Source organism: Dasypus novemcinctus, chromosome 3 (assembly GCF_030445035.2).
Source record: "Dasypus novemcinctus isolate mDasNov1 chromosome 3, mDasNov1.1.hap2, whole genome shotgun sequence".
NCBI lineage: Eukaryota > Metazoa > Chordata > Mammalia > Cingulata > Dasypodidae > Dasypus > Dasypus novemcinctus.
The window spans coordinates 107110656-107127134 of NC_080675.1; the positions used below are offsets into that span (position 1 = coordinate 107110656).

Sequence of the window (16479 nt, forward strand, 5' to 3'; positions counted from 1 at the left end):
TTTCTCCAGGAAGAACTTAGGTTTCCCTGGGAGGCAAATAAACTCCCCGTGCCTTCCGATGAAAATCACATAGATTGCCTACTTAATATTTGCATGTTTATTCTCTTGAATTTAAAGAACACTTTTCCACAAAAGCACATTTTTTCATTTAGAGTAAAAAACACTTTCTTCACTCATTTACCAGATTTACTGAAGTTTTTCTTCACTCACTCATTTACGAGAATGAGCACTAAAAACTGAAGCACTAAAAAATTATTATGTAGAACAGTGCTAGACCCATTTTCTAGAATCTCAGTTCAGCACTTTCTCCAATCAACTGCACTTTGTATGTATATGCAAAAATATATGCATTAAATGTTAGCATCGTTCAAGGCCATGTGGTAATGTTTCATGTTTAATATGCAAGTATGTTTCCTGTCTAGACAGTTAAGTGATTTGTCTGTCAGTTCTTCAGCAATAAATGATATTGAAAATTATTTCCTTTTTCAACTATTTGCATTGAAAATTGAAAGTGCTTATGTAAAAAGAAAAAAGAAATGAAGTCACTCTTGTGCTTCTCCATAGCTATTTTTTGGTTTTTGGAATTTAACTCCTATATTAAACCTTACCGTAGCAGTTTGATATGGTTATGAATTCCAAAAATAGATACTGGATTATATTTGTAATCTGGTCTATACCTGGACATGATTAAGTTATGATTAGGGCTTTGATTGGGCCACATCAGTGGAGCACTCGTTGGTGGGTGGGGACTCACAGATAAAAGGCATGACGAAGGACAGAGTTAGGGTTTCTGATATTGGAGTTTTGATGTTAGAGTTTGATGCTGAAGTCTTTAGCTGGAGCACCAGGAAGTCAGCATGTAGAGGAAAGAGAAGCAAGCCCTGGGAAGAGAGGACCTGAGCCAGGAGAAGAACATAGAGTAATAGAGGCAGCCTTAGACACAGCAGAAACCCCAGGGAGTGAGACAGAGCCATTCACCTGATAGTCTTCAGCTGCCCTTGTGGAGTAAAGAGAGAAGTTGAGCCCAGAGGAACCCAGGAAGCCTGAACCCTCACAGATGTCAGCAGCCATCTTGCTCCAACACGTGAAAATAGACTTTGGTGAGGGAAGTAACTTATGCTTCATGGCCTGGTATCTGTAAGCTCCTACCCCAAATAAATACCCTTTATAAAAACCAACCAATTTCTGGTATTTTGTATCAGCACTCCTTTGATTGACCAATACAGAATTTGGTATCCAGGAGTAGGGAAGTGCTTTTGCAATTACTGAAATGCTAGAATGGTTTCATAAATGGATAAGAGGTATTTTTTGGAGGAATTGTGAGATGACTGATGGAAAAGGCCTAGATCTCTTTGAAGAGACTGTTGGTAGCAATATGGATGCTAAAGAGACTTTTTATGATGCCTTAGAAGTAAATGATGAAATATCATTGGAAACTGGAGGACAGGCGATCCGTGTTTTAAAGTTGCAGAGAACTTAGCAAAATTAACTCCTGGTGTTTCAAAGAAGGCAGAATTTGAAAATGGCAAGCCTAGGCATTTAGCTGAAGAAATATCCAAAGTAAGCCCAGAGAATGCAGCTTGGTTTCTGCTTGCAACTTATAGCAAAATGCTAGATGGGAGAGATATTAAGGATTGAACTGTCGGGCACAAAGAAAACAGAAACTGATTCTGGAAAGTCCAAGCCTCCAGAAATCAAGCTCCCAGATAAAAGTGCCCCATTGGAGGACTTAATTAAACTTGGAACTTGTAAGTCAAGATTGAAGATGCAGTTATCTCAGAAAGACTTTTTTTTTTTTTAAAGATTTATTTATTTAATTCCCCCCCTCCCCCGGTTGTCTGTTCTCTGTGTGTATTTGCTGCGTCTTGTTTCTTTGTCCGCTTCTGTTGTCGTCAGCGGCATGGGAAGTGTGGGCGGCGCCATTCCTGGGCAGGCTGCACTTTCTTTCGCGCAGGGCGGCTCTCCTTACGGGTGCACTCCTTGTGCGTGGGACTCCCATACGCGGGGGACACCCCTGCGTGGCGCGGCACTCTTTGCACGCATCAATACTGCACATGGGCCAGCTCCACACGGGTCAAGGAGGCCCGGGGTTTGAACCGCGGACCTCCCATGTGGTAGACGGACACCCTAACCACTGGGCCAAGTCCGTTTCCCATCTCAGAAAGACTTGTGAAAAGTCTTACTGTCTGATAGCTTGGACACCAGCTTCTTGCATGCTAAACCAACAAGGTTTTTGAGAGATCTGTATGAACAAAACCACTGTCAGCTTGGACTAAAGGGGACACAGAAAGGAGAGATTGAAGGAGAACTAGCTTTAAGAGGAAAACCATGGAAGCTGAGATGAGAAATCACCATGTGTACAGAGAGGGTGAGTTTACCCCAGCAGTTGAAGAGGGTGAATGTTCCCACCCAATGTTCAGGGAAAGTTTTGCCACCCTAAGGTAAGAGAAGGTGGAGCACATTCCTCAAGGATTAGGGCAGTTAAGGTCAGAACCTCATAGGTCTGAGAGGGGTGGACCTGTCCCCCATGGATTAGGGAAGGCCAGGTGATCAACTTGTTGCTCTGAGAGGGTTGAGCCTGTATGCCAAAGATTAGGGAGAATGTTTTCTTCACATCACTGTACTAGGGGGGTTAAGACTCTAACCCAGAGATTGCGCAAGGTGTGGCAAGCACCCCTTTGGCTGGCTAATACACTTACCAATTCATTATTTGGGTCAAAACTATTTCAATCTCTTTGACATCTTGCTGTGATGTAATAAGACATTCAACAATATTCACTAAGTTTAGTAATCATATTTATAAAACATATAAAAGATAAAAGTATTACAAATACTACCATGGCATAGGCAAAACATACTGGTCAAGCTATTTATCTATCTCTCTCCAAAGTAGGTACATATAAAACAAAACAGGCCTAGCGGATGTGGCTCAAGCAGTTGAGTGCCTGCTTCCCACATATATGTGGGAGGTCCCAAGTTCACTTCCCAGTGCCTCCTAAAAAATAAAAAAAGACAAACAAACAAACGAAAAAACCAACTCAGGGGAGCTGATGTGGCTCAGTGGTCAAGGGTTGAGTACTGGCTTCCACATTCCAGGTCCCAGGCTCATTCCATAGCAACCAGTACCATGGGGAAAAAAAATAGGAACAATCCTCTTGCTGGGTGTATATTGGTGAATATTAATGAAGGAAGCCTTCAGTAAAATGTAATGTGTCATTCTAGTGGTTTGGTCAGTTCAAAGGATGTGAAGGATATACAGAGGTTGCCTATATCAGGAACATGGCTCCTACCAAAAGTGTGATGGTAGAAAACCAATTCTATAAAGCCTCCAGAATTATCATGGTCATTCTTAAATTAAATTTCAAATTGGTGGAGTCAATTTTTATACCTTGACTAGATTGCTAAAGGGCACAGGATATATGCAGACAAGCAAATGTTTGAGAGTCCTTATTTTCCATAAATACTGAAATGTTGTAATTATCTCAAGAACTATAAATTATTTATTTACTTTCATTCGTTAATGAAGGAAGACTCAATGTTTATCACATTAAAACAGGAGAGAGGTCACACAGGCTGAAAAACATGGCTCTTTTAATGATTTGGGCCTTATGTTTCTTCAGATTTTTTATCTGTAATTTTATGCTCTGCAGGTAGTAAACAAAAATGGTGACAGCCAAACATGTATTTTGCATCATAACAAACCATTGGATCTGCAAATAATTGTTTAAGGTGCTCCTTTTTCCATCGGAAAAAACAATAGCATTTATTAGCAGTGTTTCATTCCACTCCCATGATTTGTGTTCCTCATTCTGAAAGTGTCAGCTGTCAAATGAAATGACGGGGACTGACAGTTCAGAATTTTAAAAGTTCAGCTCCTTTCAAATGCACTAAATGAACAAGAGTTGCCTAATTTGGGCTCAAGAAAAAGCAGTAAAAAATCCCCTGTAAGTATGCAAGGTTTTATTCTACTTTTGCAAGCTTAGTATGCACAGAGAATGTTAAATACTTTTCAGCTGGATACACTGTTAATTCTATGAGTGAGAAAGATTTCATTAGGTGAGCTTCAGGCAAGAGTGGGCTACAAATGGAATTCCCTTTTATTTTCTGAAATTCACAGTATATGACCCATATCCAATGATAAATGGTCTATAAACTCTCTTGCTGTATTTAATTGCATAAACTTCCATTATATTCTACTATTAACATGGGAACACTTTGACACAAGATGTCAGAAGGGGAAAAAAAGTAAAAAAAAAAAAAACCTTCGCTCTTAAAAGCAAAATAATCTTAGAGATCCTTTGCAATCTTGTAAATTCCAAGGACACAATTTTAAATATTTTTTCAACTAATTAGTTACTTTTAATTTTAGTAGTGCAAAAATCTATTAATCACTATTTAATTATCTGTAGCTCTTGCCTGCCTAATTAGTGCTTTCCGTATTGCATCTTCAACTAAACTGGGGACCCTATCAACTCATTTATCTGATACGTATTTGGTGCACTGGTGAGTTAATTAATGAAAAGAGGGAAAAAAAGACTTAAATGGTTCATTCAAAAAAAGAGAGAAAAGCTTATTAAACACTTTGAACATTAAATAAGCCGAATGATTTCATTGGGTTTTCATTACCCTAAAAAGCATTATATAAATGCAAAATCCCATGTGACATTTCTGGATAACTACACATTGTAGAAGAATCAGAAGAAGCAATGATGAGTTGAGTAACAATCCCTCTTAAGTACATCGCCCAAGGCAGTAGGCTTTTGAAACGTTTTATACAAAAACGGGGACAATGATTAGACATAAGATTTTATTTGGAATTTTCTGGTGTTAGTCGGGAACACTAAACATGATTGTAAGTAAAATTACATTGTTATATCCTAGGTAATGTAGTGTAAAATGGCCTATAGTATCACTATGCTTGTAATAATGAAGAAAACAAAGGTAGTATGTTTTCCCAAACCCAAGTATTAGCAACCTGTCCCTCCACCACCTCTCTGTTTTGTTCTGTCTTGCCAAGAGGCTTCGCTCTTGTCCTCAGACAACACCACCCCTAAGAAGGTCTCCCTGAGCACCCCCTGGTTGGGTCAGGGGCCCTTCCTGGAATCTGGGAACGAACCTTTGTCTTTGTACTTAGCATGGGGAAACAGCGCAATACAGTGGTAAAGAGCATGATTTTGGCCTCAGAAAGATGTATGTGCTCCGCCACAGACTAGGCTGTTAGAATTAAATGAAATGATCTAAATAAAGCATCTAGTGCAGCATCTGGCTCATAGTAAATCTGTAATAGCCATAAATAATTTTTTAAAAAATCACACTCCACAGAACTTGCCTGTTCAGATGTTTCTACTACTAGATCCTAAGCTCCTTGTGGGAAGAGATCCACCATCCAACTTTGTACCTCCAAAGCCTAGCACAGTTCCAGACAGAAAGAGAGCATTCATTTGTGTTTGTGTAATAAATGGCTAGAGCAATGAATCTGCAGTAAAGGAATTCAAGGGATTTAAGAGTAAAATAAGCATACTAAAGCCAAATTGTTCCTCCTTCTTATAGACAGAGGGCAATGGAGGTTCTGAGCTACAAATCTACATATGTTAAATGTTTAAAACACAATTCGCCATCAAAACGGTGTTATTAGTTATTTAGCTATTAATACCTGCATTGTTTGTCTCTGGATCTCCAATAGAATGTCAAATGGAAAATGGCATTTGGTCCCTCATCTGTGGATTCATTTTGTGAGTTCTACCCATTAAGGAATTGCCCCTAGGAAATCAAAACTTGTCACAGCATGAAAATATTCACTGATGAACTGACCACTTGTAAAATTATTTCCTACCCAAACTCTCCTCTGTAATTAATATAGCACCTAATTTTTAACAAATCAATTTTATTGATACACATTAATAAACATACAGTTCATCCAAAGTCTATAATCAATGGTATTTGCTATAATCAAACAGTTGAATAGCATCTATTTTAATCCACAGAATCTACATCTTGTTCAGCTAATCTCCTGCTGATTATCTGATATCTACAAATTCCTATGCAAATAGGATGCAAATTTAAAAGTTAAACTGAAAATCTTTTCAAAATACATGATTTTGTATCGTTGATTAAAGTGATATTGGAAATCTGTTCAAATCATAAGACTGGGACTCTGTCAAGTTTAGATAATTGAAAAAGGAGAAAAAGAAAATGATGAGATTCAAAAGAGAACAATTTGAATAGCAAAGGATTAGAAAACCCCATTTGAAAATTAATAAAGCTGTGGTACATTTTTGCAAAATTGACCCTTTTTAATGGTCAGTGTAGTTTCCCTTTTGGGGAATGCTTTTCTTCCAAAGAACTGAGGTAATAGAAAAATATTAACTCTACTGTACTAGAAAGTGGGTATTTAATCAATAAGGGCTCCAAAACTAAATCACCAGACACTGCAATGCTCCAAAGAGCCAATGATGACCAAGTGCTGCAGAGGCTATTATATACAATATTCCCGAATGTTTTTTATACTCCCTCTCCACTTTTTTCTTTCCTGACATAACCACTGAATGAGTTTTTAAAAATTAAAGAATTTATTAAAAAATTTTAATGTAATTTTCTCTCTACTGTTGAAATCATAGAGAAATATACCATTTTGGACTTTTTTATTTTGTTATGTAAAACTTCTAAAAATATATGAAAGTTAAATATTCTTTAAAACTATTCTATGGTCAGTGAGAAACTTTAATCCAAGGATATTAACTTAATATCATTGATGTATATTATACATCCTGTCTTTTTCAAATATGACAAGGTAAGTACATTTGTTTCCATTTTAGTGGTATCTTTAAAGAAAAATTCGAATATATTCATCAGAACACCAAAGGTAATTTTTTTTTCTCGATCTCCCTGTCAAGTTAGTTCAGCTCCAATTCAGGCAAATTCCTGACAGATATCTGAGTTCTATTTACTGATTATCTAGTCTTCCCATTGGGATCATAAGATTTTAAGTGAAAAAATCTAAAAGATTTATTGCTAATGGGATTCTACAAATGTTATCTTTGCTCAGAGTAAAAGTAATATACGATCCTGGATTTGTAGAGTGCCTTTTAGGTTCCTTTTCTGAATATGTATAACTCATTTAGAGACCAAAAAATAGGCAGTAACTCATCATTTTTGCTACCTGCCTTAAAATATTTGCATTTTTGTCTGTTTGAAAATATATACTTGTGATTTAATTGATGTCATAACTTCAATTCATCACCATATTCATTGTAAACAAAGAGGCACTGAATAATGAACAAAATGCTTATTGTTCAGCAGAAGAAAGGTCATAACATGTTATATTTACACTTATGTCATGTCTTATTACTAAATCTGGATAAATCATCTTCTTTCATTATTTCTGAATGGGAGACTGATGATAAGTGCTATTTTCAAGATTTTTTATGCTTTTTTATTTGTCTAGCTAATTTGTGTGCTGAATCATTACAAGGCTAACTCTGTATTTTGCTTGTTAAGTTGTTAGGGATTTGTAACTCCTGAAAATAAAGAGCGAGTTCCTAAATGTAACATGTGCATGGGTCCACAGCTTCACTGGAGAGAGGTCAGCTGCCCCTGTGAAGCAAGAAGAAATCCGTCTGCGTCTGTGTGATCCTAATTTGCTTTGAATAATAGACACTAGGCTTGGGATCAGGAATGATTTGTTGTTAGGTTAATCAGCAGCAGGAAAGCTTATGGCTTATTATTTTTACTCCTGATACAACTGAAGCAATGGGTGAGTAATGAGAGGACCATAGCTAATCAAAATGATACAACGCAATGAATTGTGTGTGTCTGGGTGAGTGCGCAGGTTTTAGCCGACGACGCTGGCCAGTAAGATAATACAAACTATAAATATTCAGATGAGTTAAATCTCTATTACATCTGCAAATAGCTACTGGCATGTTTTTCCCTCCCACTTTATAATTTTAGTAACTCTGACTCTAAGCCATACCTTACATTCTCGGGAAATTTAAATTAAAATAAAGTGTATCACAGTGTGATAGAAAATGAAGACATACCCAGTGACACCTAACGGTCACACAATTAAAGCACAGACGTTAACGCTGGTTTCCTATTCCTTGGACATCTAGAAATTAATTCCTTACAGAGTACGGTTCATCCTATTTTCTCCCCTTCCTTCTTCTTCTCCACCCATCCCAGTGAATTTAGCTAGTCCAAGAGTTCTCATTTGCTGAGCTCTGTCCGTTGTTTAAACTAAAGAAAATACAGGATCAGTCCTCTTTTTTCTCAGCTATAAAGTCTCTTCAGAATCCAATTCAATGAGATTGTATTTGTTACAATGAACGCAGATTGTTCAATGGGGCAGATTTAAGAAATGCTGAAAAGAGTTCAGGGGTTCACGGGCTGGGGCCTAGCTGTAGGGTGGGAGAAGTGCAGTTTTATACATCACCCCATGTTTGTTAAGGCCTAAAAGCACTGAAAAGGATTTGTTCTGTTTGTGTAAAGAGCCTTCGTGCTCTGGGTCTCTAAGATGTCACGCCAAGCTTTTTAGCCCATGAGCTTTCTCTTGATCTTGGGCCTGACATGACCAAAGCGCAGGGGATCAGGCTCTCAGGGACTGACCCATATTGTTGCTCCAATCCAGCGTCTAGGAGTCTGTTTCCTAAACAATCAGCTTTCTGCAATTGCCATATTGTTTAAATTAATATATGAATTTGGAAAATCACTGCTGCACATCTTACTATTTCCAAAGAACCATCTTGTTTACTAAATATTTTCACTTATCATATTAGCTGTAATGAAAAGATCTGGGCTCTCCCAGGAAAATGAACATCTTTAATCATACATTATGAATTAAGCAGTCAATAATTAGAGTCAATGACAATATTAACAGCCCTAGAGAGAGTTCTAAAACGAATGGTAGCAAAATCCAGTAGTGATTTCCCTGTCATAGGCTTGAGTTCTGGTACTTGAAGTCCATCATTGCCCCATTTTCTATGAAACTCCATTTCACCATTTGCTTTAATGCACATACCAAAGGGCTTAAAGATATTTTATCATCTAGAAAGAATGATAAAATATGAAAATATACAGATACATATATGTGTGTATATTGAACGGGCTAGCGTTGGTGGAGTAGTGTCAAGAATTAGCTTTCTTGGGGAAGCGGATTTGACTCAAAGGATAGAGCATCTGCCTACCACATGGGAGGTCCAGCATTCAAACCCAGGGCCTCCTGACCCGTGTGGGGAGCTGGCCCATGCACAGTGCTGATGTACACAAGGAGTGCCATGCCATGCAGGGGTGTCCCCCATGTAGGGGAGCCCCACACACAAGGAGTGTGCTCCATAAGGAGAGCCACCCAGCATGAAGAAAGTGCAGCCTGCCCAGGAATGGCACCGCACACATGGAGAGCTGACACAGCAAGATGACACAACAAAAAGAAACACAGCTTCCCATGCCGCTGACAAGAATACAAGCGGACACAGAAGAACACACACCGAATGGACACAGAGAACAGACAACTGGGGGAGCATGCAGGAAGGGGAGAGAAATAAATAAATAAATAAATCTTAAAAAAAAAAAATTAACTTTCTTTTTTCTCTACTATTATTTTAAGAAATTGTTAGATCTCCCTTCCACTTTTTCGTAATACTTCTCAGGCATTTCCCCAAAGTTTTTGCATTCCCTTTTGAGTATTAAAGCAGTATTGTTTTTAGATTTGAAAATAGCCAGTGTAAGTCACAACTTGAATCATTTCAAAGCTTCCCTCACCACCCTAACATAGCATATGCCTGACCTGCAATTCGAGGATCAAAAATGGGAACAGGGGAGTAGGGAGTGTTGCCTCGCTGCTTGCTCCCTCTCCTGCCCAGCTGGCTCTCCTGTTTCAGCCTCTTTCAATGTGGGGGGCGAGGGGGTGGTTTGGGGGGGGGAAGGGAGGAGACACAGACAGGCAGAAAAGACAAAGCTTTTCTTGATTGGAGTTTATGGAACACAGGCCTCTCTCTTCAGGCTCTTTTTCTCATGGTTTTCTTTTATTTCTCCTCGGAGATCCCCATACTGGGACCTGTACATGGCCCCACACCCTGGCATAGGCAATGCATGCTCTAACTAACCTCTTTTTTTTTTTTTTAAGATACTTAAATTACATACATGTTACATAAAAAAATGTAGGGGATTCCCGTATGCCCCACTCCCTACTCCTCCCTCAATTTCCCACATTAACAACATCCTTCCTTAGTGTGGTACATTCATTGCAATCAATGAACACATTTTGGAGCATTGCCATTAAGCATGGATTAAAGTTTACAATGTAGTTTACATGCTCTCCCACCCAATTCTGTAGGTTATGGCAAGATAAATAATGTCCTGTGTCTGTCGTTGCAATGTCGTTCAGGATGATTCTCAAGTCCCGAAAATGCCCCTGCATTACACCCATTTTTTCCTTCTCCCTGCCCTCAGAACCTCCAGTGGCCACTGCCTCTACATCAATGATAAAATTTCTTCCATTGCTAGAATCACAATAAGTCCATAGTAGAATACCAATAAGTACACTTTAGTCCACAGTTCATTCCCCAGTCCTGCGGATTCTGGGATGATGATGTCCACTCCACCTCTAATTGAGAGGGAGTTGTGATCCCTTAGGGTTGATGGATGGGACTTTCTTGCTTGGAGCTGTAGACTCTCTTGGTTCCTTGGTATGATAGTTGTCCATCATCACCTCCTTGTTAGTTGTAACCTCTTTTGATTCTGCCTCAGAATATTTCTTGGTGCTACACTTCTGAGAACTCATTCCTAGTGGGCAGCACTCATATTTTAGAGTCCTCTCAGGATGGCTTTTGCATCAACAATACAAGTATTCAGGTGACCCATGGGAAAGTCCAGCACCATTGCCCTGTATATTCTAGAAGTGCAAGGTGGTCCCACACTTGTCCTCTCTCCAGGATCTGCTCTAGTTCAGTGGCAGTCCTAGACCTGGGAGTTCCTGAAAATCATCAAAATCCCAGTTAGGAATGAGATATGAGTCTTTTCTTTGACAGATCTGCCCCATATCTATGCATCAATCTTTTGGAGCTGTCTCATATAGGTAGGGGGAAACTGGGAACACCACAAGCTTTCTTTTACTACAAAGTGCAAGTAACTCAACGTAAAAATGGGCAAGGGATCCAATAGACATTTCTCCAAAGAAGATATATAAATGGTCAAAAAGCACATGAAAAGATGATCAACATCATTAGTCATCAGGAAAATGCAAATCAAAATCACTATGAGGGAAGCAGATGTGGTTCAAGTGATTGGGTTCCTGTCTGCTATACAGGAGGTTCCAGCTTCTATTCCTGGGGCCTTCTGGTGAAGGTGAGCTGGCCCACGTGGTGAGCTGGCTCACGTGGTGAGCTTACGCAAAAAGATAACGCAACAAAAAATAGACACAGAGGAAAAGACCATGAGAGACACAACAAACCAGGAAGCTGAGGTGGCTCAAGTGATTGAGTGCCTCTCTCCCATGTCGGAAGGTCCTGGGATCAATCCTAGTGCCTCCTAAAGAGAAGACAAGAAGAAAAGACAAGTAGACACAGAAGAATGCACAGCAAATGGACACAGAGAGCAGACAAGGGAGTGGGGAATAAATAAATTAATCTTTTTTTAAAAACCCACTATTAGTTACCAATTTGCACACACTAGGATGTCTTTAATCAAAAGGACAGATATAACAATTGTTGAAAAGGATGTGGGAAAAAGTACCGGCACATGTTACAACATGGATGAGCCTTTAAAACATTTTGCTAAGTAGAAGAAGCTGATCAAAAAGGGCCACATATTGCATGACTCCATTTATAGGAAATGTCCAGAATAAGCAACTCCAAGAGGCAGTAAGTAGATTTCTGCTTGCCTAGGTTTGGGCAGGTGGAGATTTGGGGGTGGGGGTCGGGGGTTGCTAAGGGATAATAGATTTCTTCTGGGGATAATGAAAATGTTCTAAAATTGATTGCTGTGATTGGACAATTCCACGAATATATTAAAAACCATTTAATTGTATATTTTAAATGGGTGAGTTGTATGGTATGTGAATCACATCTCAATAAAGCTTTAAAAAATATCCTTACTCTCTCCCCTTGAAAATCTATAGGATTCTCTCCCATAGACTGGAAGATAAAAGCCAGTCCTGCATCACTGAGTCTTGTACTTTTCCTTAGAATGTATGGCACTTATCACAGATTTCCTAACCTGTCAGGTCTCAACTGTGACTCCAAGACAGAAAGAAGATCCCATTTAATAATATATATATATATATATATATATATATATAATAGACTGCATTACTCCCCAAAAGTGATTAAGTTTCCCACAGCTTTACTGGTTATATATTTGCATTAAAGAAATAAGTGATTATTTTATAAAAAACAGTGATCATTGTTGTGATTTCCCAACTGACATTCTAATAATAATATGTAGTTTATTATTTAATGGATGCCTACATTCTATTCCTTAGATGATCATATAAGGTAAGTGTTGTCAAATAATCATTTAGAGTTAAAGGAACTGAAACTCAGGATGGTTAAGACAGTTTGTACAAAATAACTCCATTAATAAGTGACTGAGCCAGGATTCCAATCTACAGACTCTGTCCTGCAAACAAAGTCTCCTGAGGTTCTCTCTCTTTGACTGCCCTTTGATAAGAGAAATGTTCACATAATTTTAATGAAATCCCTATTTACTGCTTTAGGGCTAGACCTGAAATCCTGCAACAATATGCAATGTAAGTTTGACCTTTTGCTTGTAAGTAATCTATTTTTATGTCTTAAAGAGAAGTTGTGAAATGAATGAATATTGGTGAGGCTCTATCCATTTCTGAGCATATTCTACATTAGACAATGATAACTCCTGAATTGTAGTTTAGAAATGCTTTTTACAAAATCACTGGAGAACATGGCAGAGGCTATCATTAGAATAAAAACTGAGACTCTAGATTCTAAGAAGGTGAACTAAACTATTTGAGAAACATCAATGGCAAATTGAAAGAGAGTTGTATCAACACCCATCTCAGCGTACTCTGCCATCTCGTGTTACCCACTATAAAGATTAATCCACATGCAAGGCAAAGTCAATGTGGCTTCAAAGAAATACAAAATGTACTTCCTTTGTAAATGTAATTATCGATACAAAAGAAAAATCATAATTACTGTTTTTGACAAATCACTTCAGCACCTATTTTCTCATTTGTAAAATGTAGTGTTCTAGTTATAACTCCAAGTCCTCTTCAATCTACGAATCTGTGTCTATTAAAATATTTGTTCCTTTGGATATGTTGCCTCCTCTTTGTATCCTGTTCTATATTCTCCTGTATTTTACTGAGGAAATATAACCAATCACAGCATTAAAGTATGTTATGAGCTACACAATTGCAGTGTAAATTAAATTGCAGTGTAAATTAAATTGAATTTATTTTATCAGTTAAATTGGTCCATCATTTATAGATATGAACTCATGATCAGGGAACAGCAGGTATCTGGGAAAAGCCAAGTACATAAAAGAGAAGTATGAAGATGAAGAAACAAAAAATCTGATTTTTGCAGAAACAAAGGAAAAAGAAAGAATAAAGACTAGTATATCCATAGAATGAGAACAAGCCACAATTTAAAAAAGCAATATATTAAATTATTATTGATGTTAAAGAGGTTAAAAATATGAATGACAAAGTAGAAACTTCAGCATAAAAACTAAATAATAGAAAGAATAGTGCCAAAAATAACCAAACTGATGATAAGAATACAGAGTTGAGTAAATTTCCTGGAACTAAGAGCCAAAAGAAAAAGAGATGGAACCTATCTGACATGTAAATATCCAACAGTCCATCTAACAAGAGATTCAGAAGCAAAGAATAGCAAAGAGTTGAAGGAAATTACCTTTTAAAAAGATGTAATAGTACACAAACTAAAGAAAGACTAAGAAAGAAAAAAATTAGCACAAAGGAGTCATAACTTGAAATGCTAGCAAACAACAGAGTTAATTCCTTTAATGGTCTGAGAAGAAATAATTTGAGCCCACAATTTTCTATTCAGTGTATCACGTATCATGGTCAGGCAGCAACTCAGAAAACTTACCAGCCAAGCCACTCTCTTAAAAACCATTTCTTGAGGAGGATAACCAAGGCAAATGCAAAGGCATATGACCTAGATGATGACATAATTTAAAAACAGGAAACACTAGTATGAATGAAAGGAAGTCAAGAAACCTGAAAAAAATTTTAAAGTATCTGCCAGATATTCATGCATTATGCTAGGAATATTTTTCTTCCCTCGGGTTTTGTGACTTAAGGTTCATAAAATATTTTTCTTCTGCAGTTCTATTCACACTATTTGGTTTGGAAATGAATAAACCCACATAATCATAATATTACAAATGCTCTTTTATTAATTTTTAAATTTTAGCCTCAACTGATAGACAAAGCAGTCTTTTTTATAGTTAAATATAGTTAAACAATGTATATGTTATAAAACTTGAAAAGGTAAAAATAATAATATAACCAGAAAAGCAACAAAATCTCATCTCATTAAAAACTGCCTAAAGTTAATCAATAAACAAGCTATTTAAAGTCATAAAAATAGTATTTAATACAAATTAACAGAAATCAAGCACAGAGGTGGAATGTAATAATGAGGAGACAATAGATATTTTCTAAAGTTGTAAAGCAAGAAATAACTTGATAAAATTTATTATTTATATTTATATTGAAATTACCAAAATAACTGAAAAACAGAAACTGCTAAAAGTGTTTAACTTGCATGAAGGAAGAAGATTAGTCCTTTCTATTTTACACCTTTCTACATGGAATTAATTTTATTAAGCAGTCCAGATATTAAATTTTTTTAAAAGCTTAACATTTTTCAATGCATAAAAAGTAGAACAAAAATACACCAAAATATACTGATTTTTTTCTGGATGGGAGAAACTTTTGCTGATTTTTCATCTTCACTTTTTCACATTTTGTGAGTTTCCAAATATCCTAAGCACATTACTTTCATATTCAGAGAAAATAAACTAAACTTCAAGTTTAAAGTCTTTCAGAGAGCCATCTAAGATGATTATGAAAATGCAAAATAATATTTTAGAATTCTTTAATCCATACTTTCAGGCCACAATAGCCTGAAATCTCAGTAAAATAGAAAGTTCCTCCAAGAATTTACCAGTTTACCCACTTCCCAGCTTTGAAACAAGAAAAAGTATCTGCGTCTACAGTAGAGGTAAAATCAGTGCTGTAAGCCAGGAAGGAGAGGAGAAAAGGAAAGAGAGAGGAGAGAGAGTGGGTCTCTGACCATTCAGAATTTCACTAAATGTCTGCCCTTGGTGGACCCCACCAATCCAATGTCTAGTACTCCACTTTACATACTCACAACTCTAATTTCTCAGCTCACTCAGGGGTGATAGGATTCTAAGTGGCTGATTCTCACTAACCTAGCAATAGAAATCCACAGATTATCCAAAACAATTTCCTAATCCACCCTGGGAAATATAGCTGCAAAAATTTCCATCGAACAAGTGAATACCCTATCCCTAAATAACCCTGAAGACCTGCTAATAATGATAACAATGAAGGTTAGCATTTGTTGAGCTGTCCCATGTGTGTAAATTCTGTTCATCAGATTTTCCTTGCCTTTGTTTTTTCACTCTACACTTGACATCCCCTTTCCATTTACTACCCACCTCCCACTCCCCAGCCATTTTGTCAGTAATACTTCCTTGACAACATGTTAAAACTTAACCATCTAGTCTATTTGCTTTAGTCCTCATTATAATTGGTGTTCCCCTGATGGATTTGAGAAGAGTTGCAGGAGTGGAGAGTACGGGTAGGGAACATACTAATTAAGCTTGAGAAGAACAAATTTCAGCACACACGGAGTACATAAACCTGGGGGGCGGTCCCCTTGCAGATTATGAACCCCATCTATGTCCACTTGTTTCTTACTCACTTCCATGAGTAAGAGAGAGGTAATTTTGAATCTTGTCATAAGCTTATAGGTGTTCCTTCAACTTAGAGCTCAGAGTGATTGCCACAGTGGGTCTGAAAAACAATCGAAGGACTGCCTGCCCCTGAAACCCAAATATATGCTTCGAAAAGTATAAGTACTTTCCATCTGCAAAGGCATTCTTGTTATTGTTGTTGTCTTGTCCAATACATTAAGATGGAGAAGCTGGTTCATTACTAAAAACAGAAGAACCGCTTATGTGATTATGGATACATCAATGTGTGGCAGCCTTTCTTCAAGGAATCTGGCAGTAACTTCAGAAACATACAATGAATTATCTAATGGTGCTTTTCTGCCCTTTAATTCTGTGAAATATTAATTATCATTAATTCATTAAAGTAATATCATGGTTTTTATGAACGTTCATGAATATTTCATAAAGTGATTAAAATTGTTAATCCTGCTTCCAATTAATTTTAAGTAATTCTTGGAATACACATGTAAATAACAGGTAATTACAGTGTTTTAT

The 16479-nt window shown here is 37.2% G+C and overlaps 1 pseudogene; it reads left to right on the forward strand.

The window, feature by feature from the left end:
* Window positions 1-1615: 1615 nt before the first annotated feature.
* LOC101423811 (protein SET-like) overlaps window positions 1616-16479 on the forward strand; it is a 32048-nt pseudogene continuing 17184 nt past the window's right edge.